The following is a 17,635-nucleotide window of genomic DNA, read 5'->3' on the forward strand; positions in this document are numbered from 1 at the left end:
TTCCACTCATCCCCAGATCGGATTCGTATCTGATGATACCCACTCCTGAGATCAATCTTGGAGAAGACTCGAGATCCGCCAAGTTGGTCCAACATGTCATCCAACCTTGGAATCGGGAACTTGTACTTGATGGTGATCTTGTTAATAGCCCTACATCAACACACATCTGCCACGACCCATCCTTCTTCGGTGTAAGTAAAGCTGGAACGGCGCAAGGACTCATACTCTCCCTAACGTATCCCATCTCAATGAGTTCCTCCACTTTCTGTCTCATGATGTCATTCTCCTTTGGGCTCATTCGACAGTGTCGGAGGCTTGGTAAACTAGCCCCGGGCATAAGATCGATATGATGTTGGATGTCCCTCAAAGGTGGTAACCCACTTGGCAATTCGTTAGGGAACAGATCCTGATATTCGCCAAGGAGGCGGGTCACTTCACTCGGTATCTCCCTTTCGTCCCTTTGGGCGGGTTCGTGATTCGCCTTAACCATTACCACATATACCATTTGGCTCTCTTCACATTCACTGACAAACGATTTGTGTGTAGGACAGACTACCAAGGTAGACTTCTCGTCGGCCTTTGGCTCTCTCACCATTGGTGTAAGGACAAACTTCACCCCATTCTTCACAAATCTGTAAGTGTTCTCTCTTCCGGCGTGGGTGGCGTTGTTATCGAACTGCCAGGGTCGGCCCAACAATAGGTGGCATGCGTCCATGTCGACTACATCACAACAGACTTCATCATGATAGTTACCAATCTCAATCGGTACCTTGCATCTCTGGGTCACCCTCAAATCGCCCACGTTCTTGATCCATCCCACCCTGTAGGGATCAGGGTGCGCCTCTACCAACAACCCAAACTTCCGAACGGCGCTGCTACTCACAATGTTCTCTTGGCTCCCACTATCTATTATCACATTACATCGCCCACCCTTCACAAGACAGCGGGTCCTGAATAGTCGGTGCCTCTGATCGCCCTCTATCCGGCTGGAGACTAACAAATGTCGTACCACATGAATGGCGTACCTCTCTTCACCCGCCACCTCATCATCTTCTCCCAAGGGTTCACAAAATACTTCATCCTCTTCGTCATAGTCATCTTCATATCTCTCCACCATGTTGGCGCTCTTCCTTCTAGGACACTCGTTGGATCTATGTCCTGGCTCATTGCACCGAAAACATTTGAAAGGTGCTGGCCTTGCATACGGGTTGTTGCTCTTGGTTGGTATAGGTGCTTCTTTGTATGGTCTAGTATCTCCAACGGATCCCCTTCCCACACTGTTAACCTTGGCCCCACTAGCACTCGCCACCTGCTTGCCTTTGTCGTAAGACTTCGTGTTATCTCTTCCTCCAGGCGTATACTCAGTAGTGGCGGATCTCCTGGATCTCCCAGTCAGTTGGGATTCAGCCTTGAGGGCTAAATTCCTAGCATCTTGTACTCGAACCACCATCTGTGTGCCAATACGATCCTGGATGTTGTATCTCAACCCTTCTAGATACCTAGAGGTCTTTTGGCTCTCAGTTTCAGACAAGTTGGCCCTTGCTGATAGCCTCAAGAACTCTGAGGTGTACTCGTGAACACTTCGGGTCCCTTGAGAACATCCCCTGTAGGAGCTGTAAATATACTGTTCATAATCCGGCAATAGGAACCGCTCCCTCAACATCGCCTTCATCCGTAACCAAGATCTAATCGGATCTCTGCCCCATCTTCTTCGTTCCTCCCTCATCTGATCCCACCAAACTGATGCGCCACCCTTCAGGCGATACGCCACCAGTCTAACTTTCCTCTCATCAGGAATACCAGCATACTCAAAGAAACGCTCAACTTCCGATAACCAATCTCTAAGAATCCCTCTATATCCAGCTCGCCACCAAAAGATGGCAAGTCTATTTTTAGCTTAAAGGCATCATCTCTGTCAAAGTTTCCTAGGTCTGGTTCTGCCCTAGCCATACCCACACGCCGTTTATCAATCGGACCACCATTCCTCACAGTTCTAAAGGCACCATTGTCCCCAATATCCTCAAAATCATCACTATCACTATCAACGTTATGTACGAGGACAAAGTTGGGTCTTCTTACCTCAGGATCCCTAGGACCCATTTGTGGAAGTTGGACATTAGTCAACGGCAGTCGAGGTGGCGTGGGTTGCCTTTGGGGTCATGGTTCAAGGACTCCTTCCCTCCTCTGGTCGGACTCCCCGGCGGTTGGTCTGACCACTGCACGGATCTCCAATCTGAGGTTTTCCAGGGAAGTGGTCAACTCCTGGAACCGTTGGTCGTTTTGTTTCTGTCGTTCCAGGCTGGCCTGGATTTGTTCCGCGAGGTGCTCTCTCAGCTCCTCATATCTCCGGTCACTGGTTTCCATGGAATCTTGCGGTTGTCGGGGTTGAACCATTGCCTAAAGAAGTTTCGGGTCAGGAAACGATTGGCTCTGATACCAACTGATACAGATTGAAAGCGATAAATGGAGGTTTTAATCGTAAACCAACAAAGATCTTCTTCTCTAGCTAGACTAGAAGGAGTGAATCCCGATAAACAAGGTATAAACCTTAGTTCTCAATGAGAAATGATATTTTTGATTAAAAGTTGCCATATCCCTACAAAATGAGGGTTTAAATACAACCTCTAAAAGATAAGCAAAGGACAGGGACTACCCCTACTAGGGTTACAATACAGTTAATATAAAAGGGTAAGATAGGTAATGCGCCCAGACAACAGGTACAGAGGTGCAGGTACGGAGCGTCAGAGGTTGTTGGTGAATTCCTTCGGCAGGAAGTAAACTTGAGATCCGCCCAGTGTAGTTGTTCGCCTAGATCCGTCCCGCTCTTGGTTGGTATAGGTGCTTCTTTGTATGGTCTAGTATCTCCAACGGATCCCCTTCCCACACTGTTAACCTTGGCCCCACTAGCACTCGCCACCTGCTTGCCTTTGTCGTAAGACTTCGTGTTATCTCTTCCTCCAGGCGTATACTCAGTAGTGGCGGATCTCCTGGATCTCCCAGTCAGTTGGGATTCAGCCTTGAGGGCTAAATTCCTAGCATCTTGTACTCGAACCACCATCTGTGTGCCAATACGATCCTGGATGTTGTATCTCAACCCTTCTAGATACCTAGAGGTCTTTTGGCTCTCAGTTTCAGACAAGTTGGCCCTTGCTGATAGCCTCAAGAACTCTGAGGTGTACTCGTGAACACTTCGGGTCCCTTGAGAACATCCCCTGTAGGAGCTGTAAATATACTGTTCATAATCCGGCAATAGGAACCGCTCCCTCAACATCGCCTTCATCCGTAACCAAGATCTAATCGGATCTCTGCCCCATCTTCTTCGTTCCTCCCTCATCTGATCCCACCAAACTGATGCGCCACCCTTCAGGCGATACGCCACCAGTCTAACTTTCCTCTCATCAGGAATACCAGCATACTCAAAGAAACGCTCAACTTCCGATAACCAATCTCTAAGAATCCCTCTATATCCAGCTCGCCACCAAAAGATGGCAAGTCTATTTTTAGCTTAAAGGCATCATCTCTGTCAAAGTTTCCTAGGTCTGGTTCTGCCCTAGCCATACCCACACGCCGTTTATCAATCGGACCACCATTCCTCACAGTTCTAAAGGCACCATTGTCCCCAATATCCTCAAAATCATCACTATCACTATCAACGTTATGTACGAGGACAAAGTTGGGTCTTCTTACCTCAGGATCCCTAGGACCCATTTGTGGAAGTTGGACATTAGTCAACGGCAGTCGAGGTGGCGTGGGTTGCCTTTGGGGTCATGGTTCAAGGACTCCTTCCCTCCTCTGGTCGGACTCCCCGGCGGTTGGTCTGACCACTGCACGGATCTCCAATCTGAGGTTTTCCAGGGAAGTGGTCAACTCCTGGAACCGTTGGTCGTTTTGTTTCTGTCGTTCCAGGCTGGCCTGGATTTGTTCCGCGAGGTGCTCTCTCAGCTCCTCATATCTCCGGTCACTGGTTTCCATGGAATCTTGCGGTTGTCGGGGTTGAACCATTGCCTAAAGAAGTTTCGGGTCAGGAAACGATTGGCTCTGATACCAACTGATACAGATTGAAAGCGATAAATGGAGGTTTTAATCGTAAACCAACAAAGATCTTCTTCTCTAGCTAGACTAGAAGGAGTGAATCCCGATAAACAAGGTATAAACCTTAGTTCTCAATGAGAAATGATATTTTTGATTAAAAGTTGCCATATCCCTACAAAATGAGGGTTTAAATACAACCTCTAAAAGATAAGCAAAGGACAGGGACTACCCCTACTAGGGTTACAATACAGTTAATATAAAAGGGTAAGATAGGTAATGCGCCCAGACAACAGGTACAGAGGTGCAGGTACGGAGCGTCAGAGGTTGTTGGTGAATTCCTTCGGCAGGAAGTAAACTTGAGATCCGCCCAGTGTAGTTGTTCGCCTAGATCCGTCCCGCTCGCGTGTTCAGGGGATCCGCCCTCCTAGATATAACCTCGGTGGGAACGCCGAGAGGGGATCCGCCAAGGCGCGTGTGATTGTTGATCCCAGTTAGGATGTCCGCATCAGAGATTGTGGAGATGGTACTCTTTTCAGGTACTTCATACTCTCAATGTCTCATCAATTCAATTTGATTGTCTTGGTTTGAGTTTCAAGTTTTGTTTCATGTGCAATTGAATAGTTCCCAAAGCAATTACCAAGGTCGCTCAAAGCATATGTTCTTACTGATTTGTTTATTTGCATATGGAATGAGTGTATTTCACCGTGAATGTGTTTCTGATAAGTGTTTTGATTAGTATTTTTGTGCTTCTATGAAAAACATTGATAGTTTTCTTCTTGAATTCTTCTCAGACCAAGTCTAAGCTTTATTTGATCCTGGATTTTGTAAATGGAGGTCATCTGTTCTTTCATCTCTATCGGCAGGGGATCTTCAGGTATATAATATAATGTATGACCTTTTTGGACTTCTTATGAAGATATATAATACATGTTTTAATTTTGCCTCTTGACATGTCTTGAGCAGTGAGGATCAGGCGAGGGTTTATACTGCTAAGATAGTATCTGCTGTTTCACATCTTCACATCTTCACAAGTATGAAATTTGATATTTTTATAAATTCATTAATGTAATAAAAAAGTGTTAACTAATTTTTCTACTTTAATTTTTATCAGTAGGGTTCCAAAATCCCATAATCAGGCCTGCTCTCTTCCCTAACCCCATCCAAGCAGAGCCTAACTCTTTCATACAAATTTGATCTTACTATCTCTGTTGATTTGACGGCATCCTCTGGCCCAAGTCCCAATCATGAACCATCTGTGATTACAGGTCTTAATTTTAATTTTGTTTGCAATTACTTTCGTAATTCTGCTTCTCTTTTTCTTGGCGGCTTTGACAAATTTAAGCTACTGATAATTGTTACTACTTGCTGCTCCTACTTCTTTCCTCACTTGTTTAGTGTGTGTGACTGTGAGCATAACTTAATTGAGCTGCTGATGAACAACAATCAGTGTTTTTGAAGTGATTTTTAATTTCAGAAGCAATTTGTTGATATGTTTCGTCACATAATCACAGTTCTCTCTTCTTTCCTAACTATCTATCCCTCAATTTCTGTTTGGACAAGTAAAATCTATTGATTTGGTGTTTGTTGTCATATTACCCAAATTGTTGGGTCAGATAGATTTGTACCTTATCTATCATCTAGTGGAGTAGTCTCCTCTGTCCATGCCTTCATCGAAAATGAGCACTAAGTGGCCCTGTCAAAATTTTAATTTTGAATTCCCTAATTCAGCCTTGTTTCAACATTTTTCTTCTTAGAATTGTAGTCCGCACAAGTACTTCAGCACTTTCTCTATGTTTATAGTTGATTTTAACAACTAAGGACGGGTTTGCAATATATCCAACTTTCTCTAGTATGTATATGTTTAAATTGATTGAAAGTAGAAATGGATGTTTAGTTGCTATATATAGCTAGTTAAACACTGAGAAAGCATTCTGTTACAAGATGAAACTAACTAATTTTGGTGCCCATTATAACAACTTGTGCACATTTCTATTGAACTGTTTCCGGGTTTCTTCTATGCTCCATTCCTGATGATTAATTCTAACAGTATATCTGTAATTAAAGTGTCTTAAGTTTTTATCTGAGTCCTGCAAAACCATGAGTGAGATCATTGATTCATTTGATTATGGGAGAAGGGTAAAAAATGGCCCTAAAGTATCTGGTGAAGTGTACTTATACCCTTAATGTTTTTTGAGGCTAATCTAGCACCCTAGCAGCTGCTAAAAATCCATTAACCTCTGCCTTGTATTTGATTTAAGGAATAACTGATTGGTTTGTGTTTCCTGTACAGGTACTTCTTAAATGTCATCTTCAACATACTCAATAAAAAAGTCTACAATTATTTCCCACAAAGGTATCTTTTACACACACAATCAAAGGTATTGACTATCGAAGTGATGAAAAAGTACACGTTTGGAATTACTTTCAACTCGTGCAAAAACTGGTTTAGTTTTTGGTGTTCTTTTGTTTAATCACGCTGAAGTGTGATTGTTCACAGATAGGGCCTATACAGTTTTAGTGCTAGTTGCACATGCACAGAGTATAATACATGTAGTGCCCTCAACAAATAGGTGCAACGGAGTGTGGCTTCTATGTAATGCGCAACATGTTTGAAATAGTGCAATATCTCGAAACTGAGAATCTAACCAGGGTAAGAGTTACAATTTTTTTCATTCTAGTCCTTCGTGTTTTTTCTTAAGTTAATTTGCTACTATAATACATTGATATTTTATGTTTACTTTCTTTGAAGGATTTTGCAACAAAATCAATGGCATATTTTGAGGAGGAGATTAATGATGTTCGAGATATTTAGGCCGATTATTTTATAATCAAAATCACAAGTTGCTAGATATTTGCATTAGTGTTTTTGTGGAAGTTGTTAGTGTTTGTTTATCTTCCTAGTTTATTTGGCTACAAACTTGAATATGACAAGTAGGTAGATATTTGCTTAAGTGTTTTTGTGGAAATTATTAGCGTTTGTTTATCTTCCTAGTTTTTTTTTTGTCTACAAACTTGAATATGACAAGTTGAATTAATTGTTATATACAACTATTTTTTTGAAGAAATTAAGTTGTGATTATATTTTGAATATGCAATGTGGTACTTGTAGTTTTATTGTGAATGTTTTATAATATCATGTAGAATCAAATAAATTTTGATTATAAAATTTTATGCCGGATGCTAGAAAATTTTGTAAAATTAAAAAAAAATCAATATTTTGTGTCGCGCGTGGTGAGGGAGCGATACAAAGTGTACTAGATTAACCGGGGAGTTTGTGTCGCACACTCTTAGAGCGCGTCACAAGAATTATCATATGTTGTGTCGCGCACCTTTAGAGCGCGTCACAAGAATTATCATATGTTGTGTCACGCGCATGTGACAAACGACACAACAGATGAGTAGATTGTGTCACTCTCAAGAGCGATGCAAAGTTCTTGTATCGCACCCCTGTTGTGTCATACAAAAGTGCGACACAACAATCTGAAAAAGTGCGACACAAGTAAGCATTTCTGTACTAGATGGGTAACCTTATCCGTCAAGAATCAATACATAAAACAAAAAATATTACAAATTTAACAAAAGTTAAATTTAATAAACCATTTCTAAACAATTCATCTACAAACTATTAATACATGGGTTGTGGTTTCGAATTCAATTCCTACATCTAAAACTATTAATACATTTTTATATAAAAGATTTGGGACGGGTAACGAGTAACTGGTATACAACGAGTACCGAGTAGTCTATGCGGCCCGTCCCATACACATCACGCCCTTTATACAGGTATGAATAATCTCATTAGGGTCGGATAGTGTCGGGTACTACCCGTGGGTCGAATACCTATTACCATCCCTACGCCGTTCACATTATGCAACACAAATGACGACGCATGTTTACATTGCGCGTCGCAAATAACCTTTTGTGACGCGATGTGTCAAAGTATATTGCAAAGGAAATGAAAACGCATTACAAGTGACACGAAAATGCGTCGCAAATTGACCTTATCATTTGCGACGACCATCCTTAAATCGTCGCAAAATAGAAATTTTAAAGAGTTAAATAGGATAAGAAACAAAATATTTGTGTTTTATAATAATGTCTTAAATTGACCCAACTCGACAACGTTAGGTGTAAAATTGTTCTTGATTGCTAAAGTTAAAATTGCACTATTTTATGTTAGGGATAAAATTGCTCATGACTATAAACGTTAGGGGTATTTTTGTATCTTATCTCTATTTTTAAAGATTAGAGTTTATAAATTAGAGATCTAAGATATATTGTTTATAGTTTAAGATTTATGAATTGAGTTTTTAGAATTTTTAAATTAGAAGGTAAAAGCATATTTTTTCTTTATTTGTTATGTATAGAAAATAATCACTACAAGAAAACTGATTTTTGGCAACAAAGAAGGTTGTTGCGAAAAATATTTTTAGCAACAATAACACATGTTTCGCAACGACTTTCAGTTGTTGAGAAACATTCTGTTACTAAAGGTTTCTGCAACGACATCCCGCTGTTGTAAAAAATATATATTTCGCAACAACATATATGGACATCACGTTAAAGATTAAAATTTAACTTTTGCAACAACATATGTCATTGCTGTAGATTTTTTACATTTTGCAACAAGTTGTGTCGTTTCTATATATTTAGACTTCTTGCAACAACATTTTATATTTTATATTGCTGTATATACATCATTTTTACAACAATTCATATCGTAACTATATATACTTTTTTTCACAACTCATTCGGAAGGTTGGATATACCAGTTAAATGACAGTCAAATAAATAAATTAAACTCGTTTGAAAGGTTTGATGTGACAGTTAAATAACAGTCAAACCAATTTTTTCAATTTTCAAAAACGTAAAGCTAAAATTGATCTTACTTGAAAACATTAATTCAAACTGTAATGTGACTACAAAGAAACTGTAAAAGCGCTATTTTAAACTGTAAAAAATATAATTTCAAATTAATACAGATTTAAAAGAATAAATATTTTTAACCGAATTAAATGTTAACTACTAACTAATTTGATAAAAAAAATATTTAATTAATAAATCATAAAACAAATAGTGAAGTGTTGAAGTTAAATTAAAATTTTATAAAACATAAAGAGATCAATTTTGATATTTTCCTATAAAAAAAAGTCTTGAAATCAAGCAGATGTTCCACCGCTAGACACTGCTTGAATTTAATAAAAAAAATAGTTCTATTTTTTTTGTATTTAAAAAAAATAAATAAATAATGAAACTATAAGATAAATTTCCAGTTTCTTTGTAATTTGAAACCGGAAATTTGTTTTCCGGTTTCCAACCTAGTTTAATGAGTCTTTCAGTGAGCAAATTTTTTAATCGGACTTTTAATAAAGATAAATACTTGATAAGAGTTCTATTTTGGAGCAAAATCCCTTTAGTTTATAATATGAAATGTTATAGTACTGTTTATCTAGACTCTATTTACCGTTAGATCTAAACTTATTAAATTTAAACCTTAGGATGATTTACATTTCCATCACATGATTACTTGGACCCTGAATGATTGAATCTAACGGTGTATGACCAAATTCATTTGGTCATTCAGGGTCTAGATAATCATGCGCTGGAAATGCTAATCATCATAAGCCTTAAATTTAATAAGTTTGGATCTAACGGCGAATGACTAAATTTATTTAGTCATTCAGAGTCTAGGTGAGTACTATTGTGAAACGTTAAAGTTCTGTATGCATGTTTTTTTTTTTGATAAAATGCCACATATCATTCTATTAACTTAAAAATACAAATACATCACGAAATAAAAAGGAATAAAACCCTCATACAAAGAGTAATAAAAAAGACTACTAAAAACAATAAAACCAGAATATAAATACAACAAACATAGTGAAATCCAGTTTTTAACTGCTGTAATCATATATTTGTCTCGTAAGTCGAATACTGTATGCATGTTTTAATATTCGTAATTTTATTATAATTGTAAAAATACGTGATGATAGGATAACGATTTTAATAAAATATGATATTTTGAGACAGTGATAACATAGACAGACAATCTACCCCATCAATAATGATCATTGATGAATCTCCTAGAATAAAAATTCCAATTAATTCACAGCCACAAACTTTCTCCACACCATATGCACACATCTGACAGGATAAGAGATAAGATCCATATGTCTATTCTCAGTATGTATTTATGCTTAATACATCATTTGCCTTTTAACTTGTCCGAGAGGTTTGATCGGCAGAGAGTCTCGATAGTATTTTGAACTTACATAAAATATTTAATTAACTTCATAAACTTATATAAAATGGAATCAATTAATCATTCGGTTGCAAAAAAAAGTAAGTTAAATGCAGAATATATATTACGTACGTCTTCAAAAAAAAAAAGAGTATCAAAGTTGGGGTATGCGGTTCTAATATTAGAGAAGACAAATTTTATAGTTGAACAAGTAAAAACTTTCTCTTTAATCTATTTTATGAATACGTATGAAATAACAATCTAAAACGTATACAATGCATGTTTGGTATTTAACTTATTTTTTGCAATCGGATGATTGATTACATTTTACGTAAGTTTAGGGGGATAACTGAATATTTTATACAAGTCTAATGGACTATCGAGACACTTTGAAAGTTCAAGGAGACAATCAAGCTTTTTGAACAAATTTAGGGGGCAAATGATGTATTAAGCCATTTATTTATGTTTAATATATTATTTATCCTGAACTTTTCTAAAGAGTTTGATTCACCTCATGAACTTTCAAAGTGTCCCGATAGCCCTATGAATTTGCATAAAATGTTCAGTTAGACCTCTAAACTTGTATAAAATGTAATCAATTAATTAATCACTCGGCTGTTAAAGGTAAGTTAAATGCGGAAGATGTGTTGCACGTGCCTTAGAATGTTATTATATAATTTACAAAATAGATTAAAACATATTAAAACGAAGTTTTTACTTGTTCAATTATAAAACATTTTCTTCTCTAATATTATAATCACATGCCCCTAACCTTGATCATTTTACTTTTTTAAGATGCGTGCAACATATTTTCCGCATTTAACTTATGTTTTTAATACCGAGTGATTAATTGATTTTTTTTACGCAAGTTCATTGAACTAACTGAATATTTTATGCAAGTTCAAGGGGTTATCGGAATATTTTAAAAGTTCAGGGGGCCAATCAAACTTTTTGAACAAATTCAGGAAGCAAATGATGTATTAAATGCATATAAAGGTAAATTTCAATGTTTTGAACATGTTTTGCCCGATTCAATAAAAATTTTATATTTAGTTTTTATTTAGTTATTTAGATTAATTTTTTATTAACTTGGATTGTATTTTTTATTAAGGAAATTTCTAAATGTAACTATATGGTTTCGCCAATTTACAAATGAGTATTTATGTTTGTTTTTCTTTCCTGCTAAAAGAGAACTATAGGGTACTCATCGTTAGCAAAATTAAAAACTTTTAAGTTGACACTATCAATTTTAACCATTGATAATTTCAAATTAGAAAATTCTAAGAATTAAAATAAGTCCATATTAACTAATTTTATATACTAACAATAACACAATTCATTATAATTTTACGAAATACTGATTAATCAGCAAACAACAACAGCAAACAATTAACAAAAACAACTATTAAGTTAATAGCTGAATCAACCAGACCCTTAATACCATTGAATGTATAAATACAAATTCTACTTGTACATGCGGTGAGTTATTTATAGTCTAAATAATATTAGAAATATAATTCCTTATTAACCAAGTAACCTTACTCTTATCACTTTCTTCTGAAAAAAGGAAATGTTTTTAGAACTAAATCTCCATTTAATGCAAGTATTATCTAAAATGTGCTAGCCAATTAGAAAGTAAAAATCTAACCAAGTTCGTTTCTGGCTTTTTAGAAGTTCAGAGTGAGATGATAAATTTGGAACCCTTTATATATACATTCTATTTTTTTATTATATAAGTTAAAGACTAGATGATTTTTAATTATTATAAGGGATAATGTACAAATTTAATGATATGCTTATTAGGGGAGAGGGATTATCATTCACGCATAAAATAGTACAATCTTAAGTCTAATATTTACTAGTTGGTATAGTTTCAAGCTTAATAGACGATAATGAGGTTTTTTATATGTAATTTTATGTTTTTTCATCGGTCTAACATCCACCGTTCTGGTCACTCAATATGGTTTGAAATTGCACATATTATGTCAATGAAAAAAAAAACCATTTTCTATCAATTAGATTTGAGATTGGACCAACCCGTAAATGTTGTGTTTAAATGTTGTGTTTAAGAATGAACTATTTTTTTATATATATAGAAGCTAAATTCACTCTCCAAAAACCATAATAATAAATTTTTAAATAAATAATTATTTACTACCAATAATGAAAAACTCAATCTAAGTTTTTTTTTTTATGTTTTTATAATTACAAATTTTACTTATTGATTTTAACATTATCAAAGTAAAATTGAAAAATAAGAAAAGAGAAAGTAAACAAGTAAAAGAGAAAAACCGAAAAACATAAAAAGAAAAAAAAGGGAAGATATAGTGTATTCCCATATATATACCGTATAAAAAATATTTTTTTTTACCCTTTATTAATATAAACTTTGGGTGTACGCCTCTCAAAACATAGCATAAAACCAATGTTGAGTCTAAAAGGGGGCTAATTACAAATCTAGCCCAACTAAGAAGGATCATTTACATATCTAACCCACTTTGTTTCCATTTTATCAAATTAGACCATTTCATCCACTTTGGACAAAATTACCCTTAGTTCTATTGATTGATAGATCGATTTTTGATATCAATCGTTAGCGATTTTTTAGATTTTTGAAGTATTATGTTCAATTTCCCGTAGAAATTGTATGTTTTTAGCTTATACGTCTGTTTTTCTCGCTGGTCTTGCCTCTTTCTTCATCTATAATGGTATCATTTCAATTTTCTCAATTTTCCAACATTTTTCTCCATTGTTGTCGCATTTGTGACGAAATTTGTCGCATTTCGTCACAAATGCGACAACTGTTGTCGCATTTGTGACTCTGCGATAAGTGTTGTCGCATTTGCGACGAAATGCGACAACTGTTGTCGCATTTGTGACGAAATGCGATAAATTTCGTCACAAATGCGACAACAATGGAGAAAAATGGTGGAAAATTGTGGAAAAAATAGAAAATTGAAACGATACCATTACAGATGAAGAAAGAGGCAAGACCAGCGAGAAAAGCAGGCGTATAAGCTAAAAACATACAATTTCTATGGGAAATTGAACATAATACTCCAAAAATCTCAAAAATCGCTAACGATTGATATTAGAAATCGAAGAAGATGAACAGAAGAAGAAGAAGAAGAAGAACCATAACCAGAACCAGAAGAAGAAGCCGAAGAAGAAGAAGCGGAAGAAGAAGAAGAAGCAGGAGCAGATCCATCGATCAATAGAACTAAGGGTAATTTTGTCCAAAATGGATGAAATGATCTAATTTGGTAAGATGGAAGTAAAGTAGGTTAGATATATAAATGACCCATCTTAATTAGGTTAGATTTGTAATTAGCCCGTCTAAAAGGTAACTTTATTACTTATTATTTAAAAATTAATAAAGAATTAGATGAATTATAGTTTAAGTATATATTAATAAAAGGGAAAAGTACAAAAATAAACCTCGTGGTTTGCCCCATTTTCGAACTGCATCCATGTGGTTTAAAAGTTTGCAAAGTGGTACCATGTACTTCATTCCGTTAGCAAACATAGACAATTTTATCTAACGGTGTTAAAAATGCTGAGTGGCAGTCAAAATCAAAAAGTCTGAAGGGTAATTTTGTCATTTCAAATACTTTTTCCAACTCATCATCTCGGTGCTAAGGAGACTGAAATCTGGTCAGAGATCCTACTCTTTTCCGACCATGCTCCTATCTATCCACCTCCTCAACCTTCCATCTCGTCCTTCTCTTCCTTCCCCATCCTCAACAACGCCACCGTCTATCACCGCTTTTGCTGTCTCTATTAATGAAGTTCGTGTGAAATCTCCTCTGCTTTTACTGTATTTGTATTTGAATGGCTCCTCACCGGACAATAATTCTAATATAACCACACCGAAAGCATACACGTCTGATTTCTGCGTAGGGATTCCACTGGCTTGAAATTCCGGCGACATATAGCCTCTCACGCCTTCGAATTGCATACTTCCGCTATTAGATCTCTTCAATTCTTTCGATCTATCTTCTTTACCTTGTAATTCGTCTCCGTCTTCCTCGCTTATTTCTCTGATTTCATTCAACACGCTCTTCTTCTCTCCGACCTCATTCTCAGGAGCTTCCCCACACAATTGTGCTGTGCCAAAATGACATAATTTGGCGCTGAGATCTGGCTCCATAATGATAATACTACTGCTCTTGATATGGTTGTGGACAAGAGTTAAATACAAACCTGTTTTGTTGTGAACATAATCAAGTCCGTCAGCTAGATCGGCGGCTACTTGCATTCGCGAGTCCCACAAGGATAGAACCGTGAAATTCGGATTCCTCTTGTTCCTTAAACAATCGGCGAGATAGATTGGGTTTGTGGAGCAAGGAAGAAGACGACAGTGAAGAAGAAGAAGAGGAGTATGAGGTGTCAATTTGGAATTGGAGGATTTTTTAAATTTTAAAATATAAAGTATTTGAAATGATAAAATTACCCTTTCAGACTTTTTGACTTTGACTGCCACCTCAGCATTTTTAACACCGTTAGATAAAAATGCTTATGTTTGTTAACGGAATTAAGTACATGATACCACTTTGCAAACTTTTAAACCACATGGGTGCAGTTCGAAAATGGGCCAAACCACAAGGTTTATTTTTGTACTTTTCCCTTAATAAAACTCTAGGCGTGAAGAAAACTTTCAAGTTCTTCGTACATATTTGGAAGTTTTTTTTTTCTGGTTTTTAATCGGAAGATAATTTATTTTTATCAATTTACTATTATGGTAGGTTTAATAGTTTCTTTTTTATTTGAAGTTTTTTTGTTCTTTCTTATATTTCTCCCTAAGTGAGTGACTTTCGTTAATTTTCTTATATTTTTTTCCTATAGAAAAACATAATAGTTTTATCTACTATCACGTAGATTTGGCTTATTAAAGAGAAAAAATTTGATTCTTAGTGGAGTTTATTTCCCGTCGTTGTGCAAAAAATAGTTTCAATTGTCTACCACTCAATCTGTAACACCCTGGTCCAATACCATGTAGATATTGTCCGCTCTGGCCCAATTCCAACACATTGGGCCTCACGGCTTTAAAACGCGTCTGCATGTATTGGATTCACATCTTACTAATAAGACCCAATCACTCCCTCTCCATTTCCGATGTGGGATTCAGTTCATTCATGCCCCCATCGCCATCCCTTAGGGCCGCTCATTGCTCAGGCCTTCTACCCCGGCGCCACCCTCTCCGGACCGGGTCGTTACAGGCCCACCAGCTTTCGCCTGGTTCGTCCCCGAACCACATATTGTACGTGGAGAGTCGGCTCTGATACCACTAAATATAACACCCATTTTTAAATAGTATGAAATAGAACTATAACTATAATATATCATAAATACATAAAGATGTATATATATATATACCATAATCGTACACATTATATTATATATATATATAATGATTAAACACTTATCATTAAAGTAGTCCTATACATAATATATTTATATTAAAAATAAAAAAAATGAGGAATCAACAAGATTTTAGTTTACTGCTGAATTACAAATGTAAAATCCCCCCTTTTTTTTTATATATAGTTGTGCATACACATTGATCATTAAAAGATCAGAGATATTCTTTGTAATCCACTCACAAATAAACTAGATTATATTATAGATAAAAAAAAAATCGTAATAAAACTAATTAAAAGAAATTAGTTAATCAAAACTTCAACTTCCAATACTATTTCATATGAGCTTAAAATATACCGCAACTTATGCCGAACAAAATATAGTTTCGATGTCGATTGAACTAAAAATAAATAAATTGACATACAAGGTCTCAATAATTAATAAGGTAATAAACATAAAATCCTAATAGTCACGACTTCACATACTGATCGATCGGAACCAGCGTCCCTAACCTTTTATTCCTGAAAAGTGGTGGTGGCAATGGGTGAGCTGCCGACTCAATAAGATAGTTAATTAAATACACAGTTCAACCACATGCGCATACAATAGTTTCGTACATTTAATTTATAGGTTATCAAGCAACATGTTTATCAATTTACAAATTAATAGTCGTTTAATTTAAGGGCCCTGCGTATCTTAGTCTAGTAGACTCAATGGTTGCTTGGCCAATAAAATCATTTTCTGGGATACCCTGTCGTAACAAATACCCGATATCCCGTCTAGGTACCCTGTCGTAACAAATACCCGGTACCTTAACACCCTGTCGTAACAAATACCCGGTGTTTATATTTCACGTGATCACAATATTCTTTTTTTTCTCAATTCAGTTGCAACCATTGAATATACTATCCTAGATAACCTCTTGTTCTCAAAATTTTCCAATCCTTCATATTATACAACGTTTATCAAATATGACATAATCAATTTCCATTATATCCCCAATAGTTTCAGTCTAAAATCTATTCATGTCTTCACAGCCATCGATGTCAAATTCAATTTATTCACGCCATCATAGACATCAAAAATATCAAGTATACATGTCAAACATATAAATCAAGTCAATAAACAATTTTTACACCAAGTCAAATATAGCAGCCAAACAAACAAGAACACATACTATATATTTAATTAACCATTTACCTCTAACCGCAAAATTGTAAGTTCAACTAATCAGATAACTTCTCCGGTATATCCTCTGCTTGTTCTTCGTGTCCTATATAATAATTATAATATCACCTATTAATTTTATATTAAGAACAACAGAATATATATATATAATACTTTAATTATTTTCATTAACCGTAGAGGCGTACTATATTCATAACTATGTTAAAACTGTATGTATATAATAAAACTAAATCTTAAACTTAATATGTTAACCATTAGCATAAAATAAAGTAGGTGGTTCTGGAAGTTTAAAAAAAAAGAGAACAAAGTTTTCAACCAATTTTATAAGGATATATGGATTATGAAAAAAAAGCTAAAATCATTAAAATAAAATAATAATTAAAATAAAAGTAAACCTATGTGCTTATAAGATATTTCCACCACTCCCCATCTATGAAAAGGTATGCGTAGAGTTCTATGTTCTGGACAAAAAGTATATGTATTTATATAATATTTTGAAACCCTAAAAATTGTAGTCCGACATTCTTAGCTATAGGGATGAACCCTCACAAGGTTTATGTTTAAAGTAATAAATTTCATATTGTGTTGTCTATTCAAAACAAACAATAAAAAGAAAATCTAAAAATCCCTACAATTAACTTTTAGAGATACATGGAGGAGAAATAAACTAACATAACTTACAAGTTTTGTTGAAGATTCGCCCAAAAGAAACCAGCATAAACAAATTCTATCAGTCTGTCCACCCAACTGACGGCTCCAAAAGAAAAGAATAAATTAGGTTTTCTTTTCTATTCAAACTCCTCTAAAACTCTC

The 17,635-nt window shown here is 35.6% G+C and overlaps 1 long non-coding RNA gene across 1 annotated transcript; it reads right to left on the reverse strand.

The window, feature by feature from the left end:
• Positions 1–15,971: 15,971 nt before the first annotated feature.
• LOC136209964 (uncharacterized) lies at positions 15,972–17,635 on the reverse strand. Its single transcript, XR_010677741.1, has 3 exons — positions 17,504–17,635; positions 16,835–16,907; positions 15,972–16,155 (listed from the first exon to the last, which is right to left on the reverse strand). It is a non-coding gene; the product is annotated as an uncharacterized lncRNA (long non-coding RNA).

This window comes from Euphorbia lathyris, chromosome 10, assembly GCF_963576675.1.
Source record: "Euphorbia lathyris chromosome 10, ddEupLath1.1, whole genome shotgun sequence".
NCBI classification, from domain to species: domain Eukaryota; kingdom Viridiplantae; phylum Streptophyta; class Magnoliopsida; order Malpighiales; family Euphorbiaceae; genus Euphorbia; species Euphorbia lathyris.